Source organism: Muntiacus reevesi, chromosome 3 (assembly GCF_963930625.1).
Source record: "Muntiacus reevesi chromosome 3, mMunRee1.1, whole genome shotgun sequence".
NCBI lineage: Eukaryota > Metazoa > Chordata > Mammalia > Artiodactyla > Cervidae > Muntiacus > Muntiacus reevesi.
In genome coordinates, this window is record NC_089251.1 from 40,111,650 (window position 1) to 40,128,778 (window position 17,129).

The following is a 17,129-nucleotide window of genomic DNA, read 5'->3' on the forward strand; positions in this document are numbered from 1 at the left end:
TCATGGATCCTTTTTCCATTTATACCTTAATTCTGGATATCCTTCAGGGAGGTTCTTGTATCGCTCTCCATGTTTTCCTTAGACAGTTCCTGTCAGGACTGTGATGTGAGGTGTCATCCCTACGCGATGAACTTTGTGTCTCTGGATCTCTTCTTTGGGCTTTAGACGTGTATGCCCAGTTCCCTGTGAAATGATCTCCATACAAAGGACTTAACAAGTCCAAAGTTAAACTCTTCATCTCCCCACCAAACCTCTGACTCAGTCTCCTGTATTCTTGATCCTAGTGGATGTATGTATAACCCCATCGATCTATGCTATAAAACCATCCATGAGAACCATGCATGACACCCTCCTCTCTCTTGTTCTCTCTCACCAACTTCTTCACATCAGTCATCAAGTCTCATCCATTTCTCTCATCTTTCACCTTAGTGATTACTGTTCTTGTTAAGGCCTCCCCAGCATTAAAGAATTCAAGTCAAGTTACTCCCTAGTTTTAAAAAGTTCAATTTTATGATAGGAACCAGTGCCCATTTTGCTCCCTACTGCATCCTTCATACCAAGCACAGTGCCTGATACTGGCTGGCACTCAGGAAATGTTTATTGAATGAATAACCAGTCCCCTACTGCCTATAGAATACATTTTGGGGTCCTTAGCCTGATATACCAAATCCTTCATAGTCTACCCCCTGGGGATCATTCTTTTCCTTGTTCCTTGTGCTCCAGGCTGTGATTTCTTTATTTTTTTCTTTCAATGTTTATTTTATTTATTTACTTGGCTACACCAGGTCTTAGCTGCACCATGGGGGATCTTTTTTTTTTCCCCAGTTGCAGCATGTGGGATCTAGTTTCCTGACCAGGGATTGAACCCAGGCCCCTGCACTGGGAGTGTGGAGTCTTAGCCACTGGACCACCAGGGAAGTCCCTTTAGCATGTGATCACTGACAGATACGTTCATCTTGTCCTTCTGGGCCCATCCTCATCCTTCTCCACTACCTGGAATGCCCTGCTCTGCTGTACCTGGCCCCTGACCACCTCCTACTTACTAAGTCACAACTGAGATATTACCTTCCCCAGAAAGTCTTCCCTGACACACACACACACACTTCCCTCAGGATGAATGAGGCTCCCCTCAGTGAGAACCCCTCACACACATGTCTATTATTTCACTCTCGCAAAGTTCCATGATGATCTGTTGAGTCTGTCTACAATTCTATACCATAAATGTTCTGAAGTCCTGGGCTATATCTTCATTCTAATGCCCTCTATCCCAGAAGAATGTCTGTACCACATTAGACACAAATATGTTTTTCGATGAATAAACAAATCACTTAAGTGATTTATAGGGGATCTCTGTTGTCACCTGATACTGTGATCTCCAGCATTAGACATCATAAAGCATCAAAAAAAGACGTGCACAATTTAAAAACACCTCCCTTCTATTCACACAAACACAAACCACTGTAAAAATATAATACTCAGTTGCAAAATAACACAGGCAAAAGAAAGTAAACTTGCAGCCAGACATATCCGAGACCACTTACACTGTCTGAAGACAAGTCACAACCTCCCTCCCTCTTAATGTCCTAATCCGTAAATGAGGATTAAAAAAATATTTCTCTGCAGACACAGCAAGCATCAATTTCCAGGCATGCAGCAAGTACCCAATAGGTGGCACCTACAATAGCTTTTAATGTGACAATAATAAAGTAACAACACTAATGAAACAATATAGGTTGACCTAGTCAATCCTAAAATATCTACATACAGGTGTACTCAGTTTATAGACCTTCTGGAAAGAACGGTTAACCCAAGGTGCCTTCGTGTACAGCTCAGTATGCCTTGGGCTATCTCCCAGCTGGTGTGTGCTCAGGGAATGCAAACTGATCTTATTTTCACCTTCAAATAACATGATTTTACAGGTGGTTTGCTCCTCCCCACCCCATCAAGTTTCATTTGATACCTAATATTTATAAATCACTTTACAGTCTACAAAGCACTTTGACTTTTTTTGCACTTGGTTTTTCATCACATCAGTATGATGCCAGAATCATTTTTTTTTTTTACAGACCAAAACAGTGAGGTTTTTTTTTTCTTCAAAACCTCTACACTACCAGTCCCACTGGGGGGAAAAAAAGTGGATAAATGAGAGCCTCGTGATCTTGTCTCTGAAGAGGTCAGCTAGCAGCTAGGTAGAAATTGATGAAATGATCACAGTATTCAAAATCTGAAGTTCAGTCCACACCTATCAACAGGCTGCTTTCTCTTTGGCGAAGTATATTTACTTTTTCAAACCACCAGGGTCTCTTTAGTAAGTGATCTCTAGTGACCTGAAAGAGCTGGCTTGCTTCCCAAACTGAACAACTCAGTCCCTCCAGACCAGGGAAGTCCCAGTCCACATGGGGGATGCAGCAATGTGTGTATACACACGCTCGCTCTCCCTCATCTGTACATATCCATACACACACGTGTGCACACACACCTGCACCAGTCCACGGGGCCGAGCCAACGGGCTCACCGAACACCACCATCCCACACTGCCGGCCTAACCACATCTAATGAGGCCCCCTTCACTAGACTTCCCTGGTGGCTCAGAAAGTAAAGAATCTGCCCGCAATGCAGGAGGCCTGGGTTTGATCCCTGGGTTGGGAAGATTCCCCTGGAGAGGGAAATGGAAACCCATTCCAGTAGTTTTGCCTGGAGAATCCCCATGGAAAGAGGAGTCTGGTGGGCCACAGCCCATGAGGTCGCAAAGAGCTGGACCCAACTGAGTGACTAAGCACACACACCACTAGGCTTCTCACCTCTGTCTTAGTATCTTTAAAGGCACATCACTTCAGCAGATATGATTCTTCACGCGTCTCTCAGTCAATGGTGCCAAATGAGGAAGAGGCACCAGACAGACCCATATGCAGACTGATAAGGACAAACCGCGCAGGTGCCCCATGAAAAGGGAAATGTGTTACCTCATGGACACGAGGCTGAGAAGCTGGCGATCTCAGACTTCTTATTTATGAGCATCTAAAGTCTGCCATGCTGAGACCGCCTCTCTGAAGCTCTTGGTGGGTCCCACTGGCAAATGTGCTCAGTAACCGAAACAAACCAGATAAGGTCTCTAACACGCTCGGCCACCAGATCACACCTTCAGCTTATTAGAGCCCAAGGGAAAGCCTGCGCCTCTCAAAGCTTACCACACAGCTGCAAATTCAGTTAATTCCAAGAAAATGTAAAATTCTTTATACGGATTTCCAAAAATATCCCTGGAAATCATTAAGCAAAATTCATTTAACCATGACAGGTTGGAGCAGGATGTTTTGTTTTAAGACAGTAAAACTGCCCCCTTCCCTTTTAAGCTTTCAGATGTTTTTAAACACCAGAAGCTCACAGATTAAGACGGCAGCCTGAACACAAGCTGTGGACCAGGGCCACACTGAGATGAGCTCAGGGAATGATCCGGAGGCAGAACCTTTTGTAGGTCCAGCCTCTGTCCTGCGGAAAGGTGATAAAGTCTGGGAGGTGACTGTCGTCTGGTTGGAGTCTGGGGGAGTCCCTGGTGGTGGCTCCCACGCACCTCCCCGGGGGAGGTGGACTTTTTTTTTAAAGGTTATCTCCCTCACACACTTCTCCTCCTTTTTCTCATTTCCTTCCCTGTCCCCACACCCACAACCTGCCAGTGGCCAAGTCTGCAGGCCGCCAGGGTTCTTGTTGGGCCCCCTTTTAATGCTGCCATAAAATGTGCTTATTACTCCCACTTAATAGAGGCCTGAGGGTAATTTTGGTGACTCAGGGCAGATGGTAAATTAGTGGTGAGACAATGGGATTCAGCAGCCCATCTCAGCGTCTGTGGCTCACCCCAAGACAACACACTTCCTCTTCTCACAGGGTAGCCCCACCGTACTTGCCATTGTGGACTTTTCATCTAAAAACGCATCTTGACAACTAGCCAATTATCCCTTAGTTATGGTGCTCATGACACTGGTGCTGGCCGGTATCCTGACACACAGAATAAATGTGTCTAACTGAGCATCAAATAGAGTTCTAAAATCTTTACAACATAGTAACTCTGATGTATTGCTTTAAATATATATACATATATATGCATATGCATTTACACACACACACACATCTGATTGTGTGATAGCAGGAGTGGGGCGTTTGTGAAGGCAGAGATGGCATCTGTTAAATTGAGTTCTATATTTCCCAGTTCTCACGTCCCACAAATAAAACCTACAAAAATGATAATTTTTCAAACATTGAATCCTCTATCTCTGTGTAATGAGGCGTGTAGAGAGGAGGAGAAGAATTTTTGTGCTTTTTTGCCTTTGGTGAAAATTCTCCAAGGAGTAATTTCATCTTTAAATGAAAAGTTTTGTATCAGGTGATTGTCTGAGCTCCAGGAATCACTGAAGCCTCAGGTTCAGATGTGAGGAGACACACAAGTGCACGTTCTTGTAGACACAGCCCCATACACCCATCATGTGCACGAGGAATAATGCAAAAGAACGTGGAAAGAACTGATTTTAGTGTTTTTGATTACACTGTCATAGAATCTAAAGCAGCTAGGCAGCCAAGTACATCTTTTAAGTCTCCTAGCCCTTAAATATTTTGCCCGCTCTCCTGCAAATCCCCATGTCTTCTTCTCCCAATAGTCAAGGCAGAAGTGAGCCTAGAAAACAGGCTCAGCACAACGGGTCACTCCTGAATACTCCTCAAAATCTTACTTTCCCACAGTCTGATATCTTTCAGGTCACAACTCTTATATGCTCGGGTCATTACTAATCTGTAGAGTTGAATTAATTCATCCAGGAAATGATACATGAATTGACAATACAAAGGAAAATGACTACAGATATAAAACACCACCCAAAATATCCCAAATGCTTTCCTGATACCCACATGGCACTGATACATTTTGCACAATTTTTCAACATTGAGAATCAATGCCAGCACTATCCCCGAGTGACCCCATTATGGTCTGAGAAGACAGTATAGATTTCTACCTGGGGTAGGGACATTCAGACCATTTACAAGGAAACAGGGTAATTACAAGCAAAGAGAAACAGCTACCAAGAGGTGAAAACAGTTTTACCCAAATCTCAAAACTGGAAAGCAGATGAGTAACCTAGAAATGATTCAAGTGCACTGAATGTTCAAATTCTATTAACAGATGCTTAACAGATGCTAGGTTACTCACCTGGCTAAAGAAGCTGTGGTACATATACACCATGGAACATTACTCAGCCATTAAAAAGAATTAATTTGAATCAGTTCTAACGAGATGGATGAAACTGGAGCCCATTATACAGAGTGAAGTAAGCCAGAAATATAAAGACCAATACAGTATACTAATGCATATATATGGAATTTTAAAAGATGGTAATAATAACTCTATATGCAAAACAGAAAAAGAGACACAGATGTACAGAACAGACTTTTAGACTCTGTGGGAGAAGGCGAGGGTGGGATGTTCTGAGAGAACAGCATTGAAACAAGTATACTATCAAGGGTGAAACAAATCACCAGCCCAGGTTGGATGCATGAGACAAGTGCTCGGGGCTGGTGCACTGGGAAGACCCAGAGGGATGGGATGGGGGGGGGGGGGGGCGCGGGATGGGGGATCGGGATGGGGAACACATGTAAATCCATGACTGATTCATGTCAGTGTATGGCAAAAACCACTACAATATTGTAAAGTAATTAGCCTCCAACTAATAAAAATAAATGGAAAAACAAACAAACAAATTCTATTAGCAGTTTGTTGTGGAGAACAAAGGAGAATATAAAGCCTCATTACACTAAGAACCTTAGTGTGTGCATGTGTTGGTAGCTCTGTCATGTCTACTGTAACATGTTATCACCTGTAGATGATAACTTTGCAACTTCATGGGCTGCAGCCCGCCAGGCTCTTCTGTCCTTGAAATTCCCCAGGCAAGAATACTGGAGTGGGTGGGATCTTCCTGACCCAGGGATTGAACCTGGTCTGCCGTATTGCAGGCAAATTCTTTACCATCTGAGCCACTAGGGAAGCCCTTAGTAAAAGTATGTAGTAAAAGAAGAATCTTAGAAAAAGTATATAATCTATGTTTTGTAACTTTTCCTTTTCCTGGCTATGTATTATGGCTGGCATACTACTAATAAAAATAAACTCCTATTTTTATGCTTGACTCTATATGCTTCTACACCTGAAATTGTACCTGTGAACTATAATTCAGAGTTGTGTTTTTAAAAAACCCTCTAATCCACTATATTTCCAAATATTTGTAATTAAATAATTCAAACCTTACTCTTCATTTATCTGCTGAGATTTTTCTGCTGAAAGTTAGAGGAGTTACTATCATTGCTATTTAGGATTGGCAGAAGAATCCGTAAATTATATGCCAGCATACCTGGTGTTATAAAGTCCCTTTCATAAGATTGCTTGCTTCTCAATGTTTTATTTTACATTTGTAACTCAGTATTCTGTCTGCCTCATTCTACAAACAAATTAAGATAAAATAAACTCAAAAGTGTCTTATGTATAACAACTTCAAACCACAAATTTTGTAGGCAACCACCCTAGCAAAAAGAACATCCAGATAAGGCCAAAAACACTGTATCCTGAGTACAAATAGATACTGAGATCTTGTAAGCAACTGGACTTCAGCCAGGAAGCATGTGCACTCAGAAATGTGGGGATAAAGTACAAGATATGCACATAACTGTTATTTGAAGTTGAACTTGAAAACAAATCTGTAGTGATTCATTGTCTAATCTCAGCCACACATCTGAGTGGCCAGTCCTCTTTCCCATTATGATGAAATCAGAACAATAGCCACCCCTCCTAATAGGAATTAAGACAGTATTTCTCTTAAACTCTACGATTATATGATGACCTATAAAATAAACAGCTACCCAATCTTCTCTTCTCAAATCAGATTCATGTTGTTGAAGGTTGTGCCAAATACGGGTAAGGAGATAAAATATTATGGAAAGCACTGTTTAGGGTTTACTGTTATAAATGTTTTACACGCAATGCTATTTAGTTCTTACAGAGGCTCAATATGGTGGGTTCTTTATCGCCATGTTACAGATGATGAAACTGAGGCTCCTGGAGGTGAAATGACTTGCCCCATCACAGACAGCTTGCACTGTGTATATATTCTATTGAGACACTGTCAACCTGAAAGGTTGTGTAACTCAAAATTACCATCAATACCCTTCATCACTCTCAAGTCTTCTCTCTTCTACTTCTAAATTCTCAAACCAGAAAACTTTTTTTCACACATCACAGTTTTGATGTGAGAAGGAAATAAGAATTCAGCCAAAATGCAGTCTTGTTTTATTTTACTACCTTATAGCATTATGCTTTGGATAAAAGAATCAAAAACATTGACAATTGCCACTGATTTTCACTAACAATTAACAACAGCGTATTTTCTAATTTTCCTGTTTTTTTTTTTTTTTAAGAAGCCCTGCCAGTTTTCATATTTTCAATCAAATCTTATTTTCCAAGTATCATCATTCTTTAGGGATATTTGAATTTTCAAGCCCTCTCACAGTGTGAAATTTGGAGGTAGGGAGTAGATGATTCCCTTTTCTTCATTATCCATCTCAGTAAAATCATTAGAGTGGCCTTTTTCAAAGCATCTTGAAATTTAATTTGCATTTCTGATTCATAGCTTGGCCACATTTTCTGTAGTTCTAGGTGTTTAACAGAGAGATCAACAAAAGCAACTGAATTCCAGAAGCAGGAGACTGAGCTGTACCATCGGAGCACTTTTTAAGGAAATCCAGTTAATCAGAATACCATTCTTCCCCGATACCCAGGGCTATTATTCTTGAGGCTATTCATATTATTTTAACAGTTATAGAATATTTGGAGTGTTAGAAGTATACTACAATTGAAGAAAAGCCCCATAATTGATTTGTTAATGTTTTATTCTTTTTTTTTTCTATTGGCATGTTCTTTACATGCACTCAATAAATATTAAACACTCAAACAACTCTCTCTCTTAGGTGGCAAGCAAACCTCTAGAATGTCGAAACAGTAGAGTGAAGAACAATGCACCTAATTGAAATGGCAGGGTAATTTGGAAAATAAAATTGAGTTGCTGCAAATCCCAAATTCCAGAATAAAAATGTTTATACTCGCTCAAATGCAGATTGTTACTGGCTTTGAATAATTATTAGAATAAAAAAATACTTGAACACCAACAATATACTTGATATGCACAGAACAAACACAGTCTACATGTCTCTATTATTTTGTGCAAGGAAGTGCAGGGCACAATGAGCCTGACATTTTCCTTGGTGGTTTTGTTTTGAACACAGTTCATAAAGTGCCTGAATATGGCGAAACAATAGGCCAAGCCACCAAATGTACAACCAGTGTTAAAAACGTCATGGACATGATTCTTCAGAAAATTCTAACCCATTAACTAAGGGACAGGAAGCAAGCTAATAGAAATGAAATGGTTAAATGATTCTGCTGCTCAGTATCTTACTTTCCTCCCCAAACATATTAATTTAGAACACAGATCAATTCAAATTTTAAAATTCCAGATTCTCTTTGGTAGAAGCTGGAGCCAAGGAAATAATGACAATTAAAATGAAAGTTGAAAATGCATTTATTTGCACCTGGAATTATGCAATGCTAACACGTAATGACTCTAAAAGATATATTTATCTGTACAATGAGGGTAATCTTATCTACTCAGGGCTATGCCAATCTTGGCAGAGATGCCAGCCATATCTTAAAAAGATAAATTCCATATGCTCTGTAGAGTTATAGCATATTTCCCATAAATAATGTATACAATAGACTGTAAATAAATAATACATTTATCCGAACTGTTCAAGAGTGAAGGGCAGGGTGGTTACTCATGAGACAGAATCTCTTATGAATGAACAATTTCAAATAAAAGTAATGTCCAATGGTGAGCTATTACAAAGTTCTTATACTAAAATATTCTTAAGTGGGGAGCAGGCAGGGGGCATTAAAAGAATCGCAGATCAGGTGGGAACTTTCAAATAAAGGCTCCAGCTAAATGTAAAATGTCCTATTTAGTTTTATTGCTAAAGTTTCTATTGTGATTGTTGCATCATAGCTAATAGCATTTTACCTATTTTCTGCAATTCTTAATTCTCTCTATACACTATTGGTTTGTTTTTTGGGTTTTTTTTTTTTTTATCAATGAAATAACTAGATTTAAAATGTCAAGTATGAGTTTTTGTCCCATGAAACACATAGATTCCTTTCATTGTATAGGTAATTTTAACTGCAGTGCATAGAAAGGAAGGTTACTACGGAACAAAAATTTAAAAAGAACCCATGTGCAGTAGTTAGTCTGCTAGGGCTTTACATAGTAAAACTGTTAGTCTCCATCTCTGAAGTATCTCCCTTTTGAAGCCCTGGAGACATATAAACTATTTCGACTTCTTGTAAATAGTGGAAGTAGGCTTTTAGATCTTCAGACATTGTACACCATTTAGTATGAAATTAAGTTTTCAGATCACTAAGGAATAGTCTCTGAATTACAGAAACCACTATAGGTCACAGTTAATTATAGCTTGTCTATCAAATTAAGTTAACATTTGAGAACACATACAAATAGTTAAGGAGCCATTAAGAGGAGTGTTATTGTCAAAGAAATTCTTATTAATTCAACGTCTAATATTTTCAAAAGAAGAGAGATAAGCCTTTTTACAAGTTGGGATGGGATAAGGAAACTCTGGGTTTACATCAAATTGCTCTCTTCATTGTCCTTTTGACGACTATGTCGGTTTCATTACAAACTTCATTTTCCAGAGTTTCATAATAGTCATAAACACACTTGACTTTAAAGAGTTTCTATGGGACATAATGTGAATGCAAATGCAGAATAAAATGCAAATCATGGAGGTCTGGGACCAAATATGGACTATCAGTTAAGAATCCAGTCACTGAAAACAAACATTAAGGCCTTAAGAGGAAGAACAGAGGCTGATATGAATCTTTACTATCAAGTATTCACAGCCCTGGGGAAAGCAAACAAGAATAACAGTTTTCAGTTTTTCACCTAATTGTGAAACAAAGGGGTTTGGGAATATTTGATGACTTTGGTTTCTATTCACTCCTGTTCTAAAGTGAGTAACATTTTTCATCTTCTCAGGAAAACAAACCCACGTGTGGGTAACAACCCACAAAATACTCAAATAGGGAAACGAGACCTAGCAAACTATTTCAAGTTCAAATCTCAGGCATAGGAGGCTTGCCAATCAGTGGGGAGAAAATGATAAGAAAAAGAAAGAGCTATAGTTCTGTCTTGCTAAATAACAATCAACAACCCAGACACTTAAAACTAATGAATAATGAACATGTGATTATGTTGTGCTGTAAAGTATAAGGAAAAATCTAGAGAAATGGGAATTCATCATAACAATTAATTCTAAGCCAGCACATGTTTTCAGGGAATAACTTCCAATATCACTCAAAATGCTAATTATTTACTTACTACTATTTTCTAAATGAGTTGGAATCATGTATGTTTAAATCCATTGTAAAATGTAAGACTTGATATTGTGTCAAAATGAAGGAAAAAAAGAAGACTATAAAATGTTGCTTAAACTTGTTAAACTCATAAAAAGTTGCAGTCATTTTATAAGTATTACTTAGAAAACTTAGAAACAGCATTTCCTTTCTATGGAAAAATACCATTTAAATTTTTTTTAAAGAAACAACACTTCATTCAAAGTTCTTTACCTCATGTTTATAAATCCTTTTAATTATAAATGGAGTCATAAAGACTATCAAGGGTAAAAATGTATTTTTGAGGATTGTAAATAATATGAAATTTATTTTCACAACTTATTTATCCTGCATGGGTTTATACTATATACAGTGGTGCATCGAAAAGCCAGAACATGGTTATTGCATGTCTTAGAGTTAATGACTTAGTTCTGGTTATAATTTGTATTTAACTGTATATACTCATGATACCAATAAACAACAGGTGTATAACTCAATAAATGTAGAAATAAGCATTTTTTTCAATAAAGAATAAACTCTTTATGATATGTTTTATTTGGTTTTAGGACTTCTGAACCAAGAAGCCCAGAAATATAAAATCATTTAAAAATATTTGCACTCTTGTATTTCCCTTTAACAAGAACATATTTCCTAGATTAAGAAATGCTATTTGGAAAAAGAGTGTTCAGAGAGAGTGTAGCAGAGTGTTGCCAACTGCTTTAATTCTGCACACATGAATGCATTAAATTGATTGAAATTGGATTCTAGTGACAAATATTTAAATGAATGTATTCTCGCTTATTTCATGTAGTATCTTTTATACCATTTATTAAAATGTCAGCTTTAGAAGTGTGGGAAATCCAGCAGTTTCCCGATAAAGGTATAGCTCTACTTTCTGGAGAAGCTGTTTAAGACTTCAATAAGCTTTCCCAAATTCCCATAATCCTGAAATCATGGTATATTAAATTAAGGATACAGTGAAGGAGACTATTTCTCTTTTCTACTACATACACATACATACTCATCTGCTTGAATTTTTGAAAATTGATCTCATACATGTTAGGTTTATTCACAAATGTGAAAGATAGTAAAATATCCAAAACTTTACTGGATCCCCAAAGTCAAATCCTGGAATAATTATTTAAATTCAAATTGAGAACCTGTATTTTATGTTTTAGACCCTAACCTTTTAACAGGTACATATCCTGAGGTTTCCTGCCTAGTAAGGACACCAAGCCCTACGTGACTTAAAGCAGTATTGTTTTACTAAGGATTTTGAAAACTTTTAGGCCTAACATCTGCACAACTGTCAGAAACAGTATGTCACATGTATTCTATTTTTATTTCTTTATTTGTAAAAGAAGACTTTCCCATAGTTTTGATGTCATTTTAAAATATTAAATTAATTTTTTGCACTCAGGAGAAATGGCAAAAATGTCTGTTTCGATTATAACATAAACTCAAGTGCTACTTTGATACAAATACGACAGATATCATAATCCAAAAAAGGCCATGGAAAATGCTACAGTTGCAAACATTTAAGACTGTGTAACAAAAATGACTGAGAATGGTATCAATTTACTATCCTTCAACTATTTCCATGACAGTGGAGTCAAATAATTTTGAATTATAGACCTTCTTACAGGAAGTCTTATTTTGTGTCTGTTTTTTGATCATTCCCCTGCTAGTCCCTATAGGAATTTGGCTGTACGCCGACTTTTCTTTAAAGTTTCCGTATACATACTCAGGTTGTGTTTGATTATTAAATGATCATTTATTAAAACTTAAGCATTTCATGTTGGTTTGACATATTTATGTTTCATGAGAAAATATTGCTATTGCAATGGCAAGTATAGCATTACCAATGTGAAAATACTTCACTTGAATTCATTTGACGGCATTTTCATTTATATGTGTTTTAATGCAACTTGTTATGCATTCTTCAGTTTCTCCAACTCCACCTGCGAGGGAAGGTAAGCTAGTTTTATAACATAGGCCCCTTGGTAAAACTGTAGTCTATCTGCTTGGCCTTAAAAAAACCTATATTTCTACTATGGGACCACAAATAGTCTTTGTTTTTAAGAGTACGGAGTTTTACTGCATAATTTTCCGTCCGTCACCCGGCAACAGCTGTGTTTTAAATCTTTCGGACTATGACAAACATTTTAACATTTAAACATACGAGTGTTTGAAAACATAATGATTTAAAATTTGTTTATTTTCAAAGTTGGGCCATTATAGCATGATATTTCAGTTACTTTTTTTTTAAAGCAAGGCCCTTATTTTAAAACCTTTTCTTCTTCCTTCTTTTTTCTGCTAGCTAAATTTCATGTTTTCTACTAAAAATCTCTAAGTTAGGACCGATACCAAGAGTCATCACAACCACTCTATATATTTCTAAATCATGAGCCATGGAGTCACTCTGGTGGGAGAGGAACTGCTATTTGAGTGACCTATTGCCACAGAGCTAGTTAAATCACTGAACAATAGTTACTGTTATGGGGCTTTACTTTGTACAAAGTAGCATTAGTATCATTGCTTTCTACTAACCATAGAGCTCGCACTGGGGACTTCTACTGTGAAAGGGAGAGAGAAACTAGGAAAGGGGAATAACTTTCACAGCATTAACATTTAGACTCTGAGACATTTAAAAATGTAATCGATCTCAACCTATCTGCATTGACTCTGTACCACTTTTTTTTCCCTCTCAAATGTTTTTGGCATGCCCCTAATAAGAATCAATACATCCCTACTCTGACAGTCACACATAAATACACCCAAGGAGCCAATCAGAAAACAATAAAAACACACCTGGTAAACAACTATCTTTGAAATCAAAGGATACTAAGCAACAAAGGGCCTAGAATGAACATCCCAATTAGCGACTGTAGTGACAAGCAGTCAACACCTTATTATTTAATCATTAAAGAGAATCTTGCCATAATTTCCCTCTGACATATTTCAAGAGGAATTAAGAGTATCCCACATGACTCACAACAATAATCAAAAGTAAAGTCAAATTATTCTAAGACTCCATGGCCTTCAAGGCCTGTGGACTCAGAGGTTCCAAGATTAAGACATTAAGTGAGACCCTAAAAGCACTTACAATTTAAATAGTTGTTTCCATGTGTTAAGCATTTAGAAACAAACTAATTGATATTTTCTTATCCCTCCATGTTTGTGTCCAATTTTTCTCAATGGATGAAAACAAAATTGCTTGCATTCCTAGTATTAGTAAATATCCCTTGGCCTCATCTTTTTTTTTTTTCCCTAAAGCAGTGGATCCAATAAATGAAGAATATTAGGCCTTCCCATCCCTAAGCAACACCTCCTCAAAAGAGAAAGCTTAAATCTCCCTTGGACGTGTCCCCATCCCACTTTGCAGGGGAGGGGTGTTTTCTGTCAAGTTCAAGTTCAGTTTTAAGACGGTCATCTCAAACGATGCTTTAGAAACAACGTTCTGGATTCTTCAAATAAAACACTGGCCACCTGGGTTCCCCGGCCCCACTGGGAAACCAAGGCGCACTGGCCCAGGGCTGCCCCTGATCCCAGAGGCCCGGAAGCCTGCTGCTCTCCGGCCTGGGCCGCGCAGCCCCGGCGGCGGCCACCCCTCCCCGGGGAGCTCAGCAGCGCTTGGCATTTAACCTGCCTGGCGAGCGTGGCTTTCTGGTTCCATCTCCGGGAGCCACATTACTTCTCCCCAGATGTCAGAGACAAATCTAGATTAACATGCAACAGGGCGCCCTGCGCAGCCCACCAGCCCTGGAACAGGAGCTGTTAAATGCAGATTCAGCCGAGGACCCCCCGGAGAGCTGCTGTTGAATAAAAATTGTAATCCAAAGGGACCTTTTCTTTGCCTCCCCCTGCTTGTGGGAGAACCCGGGTTGGCGCCTGAGCACAGACTCGGCTAGACCCGCTCGCTGCGAGGGGGCCTGGCCACCTCTGTTGGTGGCCTTCGGGGGCCCCAGGGACTCCTGCTGCTCTCTCCTCTCCCTCTCGCGACTGTCCTTGGAGTGGAAAACGCTTAGATTCAAGGAGTGGCGAGAAACAAACAGCCCTAGGAAGGAAGGCTTTATTCGACAGCTTCTTCCTGGAGGGCGGCCTGAAGTCCAGCGTCTGGCAGCCAGATTCTTCCCCGCCTAAGCCCTCTTGGCGACCCCAATTCCACTCTGGGTCCCCCAAACTCGCGCTCCGCCTCCCCGCGCCCTCCGTCCTTCTCCTGCGCCAACCAGGCTCAACCCTGGCCTCGACGCCTCGCACGGTGGCCCCCCTCTGCGCCCGCGCCGGGGGTCTCAGCCCGGCCCTCGCGCCCTGCCGAGGCCGGAAAGGCCGGGTGCCCCTCGCTGCCCCCAGGCCCCGGGCGTGGGGAGCGACTGTGCCGAGCGGCGAGCGAGGCCGTCAGGAGAGGGCGCCCTGGAGGCCTGCGCCCGAGGTAGGTGCGTCTCGGACCTGGGACGTCGGGGTCTGGGAGTGGGAGTCGGGGGAGGGCGTTGAGGGTGGGGTGAGAGCGGGATTACGGCTTCTAGGGGCACCTTAATCTGATGAGAAAAACAAAGCACCAAACTAAGGACGCCTCAAGGCCAAGTGGATTTCCTCCGATTGAGCCCTCCGGGAAACCGGCTGGTATCCAAGGCGTGGATTTCAAGTCCCCGCGCGGGTGGCAGCCTTCGCGCCCTCCGAGGAGAAAAGTAAAATAAAATAAACCCTACTGCCCACAGGCCCGAGAGACAGAGGGGCTAATGAGCAAACGACGCCCCGCGTTCGCACCACACCTGAAGCATCCAGGCCCGCAGCACACCCGCCACTGGGGCTCAAACTGGCTGGGCCGCATTCGCAGACAGGTGGCGAGGCAGTCCTTTCCGGGCCCGGCCCCTGGGGGCCGGCGAGCCGGCTCCAGTTAGGAGGGCTGGCGCCCATGAGGCGGCCCTAGTGCCTCTTCCCTCCGTCCCCACCTCCCAGGACAGGGGACTCCACCCCGCGACTGAGGCACAGTCCCGCGTGCGCCCCGAGCTCTGCGCGCCCCTCTCCAAAGGGAGCCCAGGCACACTCGCTGCTGGCTTCTGGGAAACGGACAATTCCAAAGCACACACTTGGGGTTTGCGGCCCTGCGCCCAACTGAGACCTCGGTGAGCCCGAGACGGTCACGCGGGCGCGCCCACGCGCACAGGCCCACCGAGCCACGAGCTTAGCCAGAGCTGCGAAGCCCCCACTCGGAGGCGGCCGGGAGGGAGGGACGCTGCTCATTTTATAGTTGGGGAGGAGAATGAAGTGCCAGTTTTCACCCCTGACCACTGCCCACCAATCCGCATGTCTCAAATAAAGGTAACTGAGTAACAAAAGTTTACCTAAGGAGTGGAGGGAGAACTCAGTTTTGTTTTACCAATTTTGTACCCCTAAAACACCCCTAACTCTGGTCCTTTATCTTTGATTTTAATAAAATAATGATTCGTTGGGAAAAGTGGGGTATAAATCTTCATTTTGGAGGCAATTAAAGTGTTGATTTCATTCATGCCCCTAAGCGATTCTTGTAATTTGCTCAAATAGCTTTACGTACCCAGCACTCCGGAGCTTTTAGAATCCCATTTTCTAGTTAGGCTTGTTGGATTACAATTTTTATTCAACAGCAGCTACCCGAGGGTTCCTCAGCAGAATCTGCATTTAACAGCTCCGGGGACAGGGCTGGCAGCCTGAACCAGGCGGGAGGCCGAGCGGCCGGCGGGGGTGGGGACCGGGGGCCGCGCCAGGATCGCGCAGGCTGCCTATTCCGGGCACTCGTCTACACTGCCGAAAGTTTGTAACTCGCCAACTAGAAAGGACCCAGCGCCTTGACGCTCTTAAAGCTCAGCTTTGCCTGCCCTCCACTTCTTTGGGGTAAAAGGAGGAATTCCGCCTCTGCCCAGGGGGTCACCCAGAGAAATCCAGTTGGGGACTGAAGGGAGTGATGTGGGGAGAAGCAACCTTGAGGATGACACCAAGACGAGGAGTCGGGCACTTCGGCAAGGACTCTGCAAGACAGTCGCTGGCCAACCATGATCATGGCAGAGCGTGCAAAGAAAACTCTGTATGACTGGCTGTCCTTTGGCTTAACAAAGGCAGGCTGCTCTCTCTCACAAGACAGGACTCACGTGCCAAGTCAGAAAGAGAAACAACTCAGGGCCTTCACTTATAGGTGGACAGGCGCAGGAGGCCCGCCACCCAGATCTCTAGACGCCCTGCCATAATTCGCAACCGAAAGCTGTCCTGAACCCTGTTTCATCTCATCCACTCCTCACGTTTTCACTTTCAGTGCATTTTCTCAACTCCTTTGGGCCGACAGAGACAGGAGTGAGGGAGAGAGGGACTAGGAGCAAACATTGGTGTTGGGGTGAGAGAAATCTGCCCCCACCCCCAGCAACTCCAAATAAAAGTCGTCCCCACTTAGCAACGCAGCAGCGGAAGAAGGGCCTGGAGGGAGGACGAGAGGAGGGGGCGAAGCCGGCGGAGGCCGGCAGCGAGAGCAGGGCGGCGCGGAGTCCCCCCACCCGCCACACCGCCACACCGCCACACCGAGGGAGTCGCGAGGAGCCCCTGACGCAGACGCTTCCCAAAGCTGCCAACCCTGAGGGCCCAGAGCACGTACCGGCTGGAGGATGAGTAGAAAGGAGGA

General features: G+C 42.0%; 1 protein-coding gene across 3 annotated transcripts in view; it reads right to left on the reverse strand.

Annotated features, from left to right (window-relative positions):
* MEIS1 (Meis homeobox 1) overlaps nt 1-17,129 on the reverse strand; it is a 141,343-nt gene that overhangs the window by 115,669 nt on the left and 8,545 nt on the right. The window lies entirely within an intron of this gene.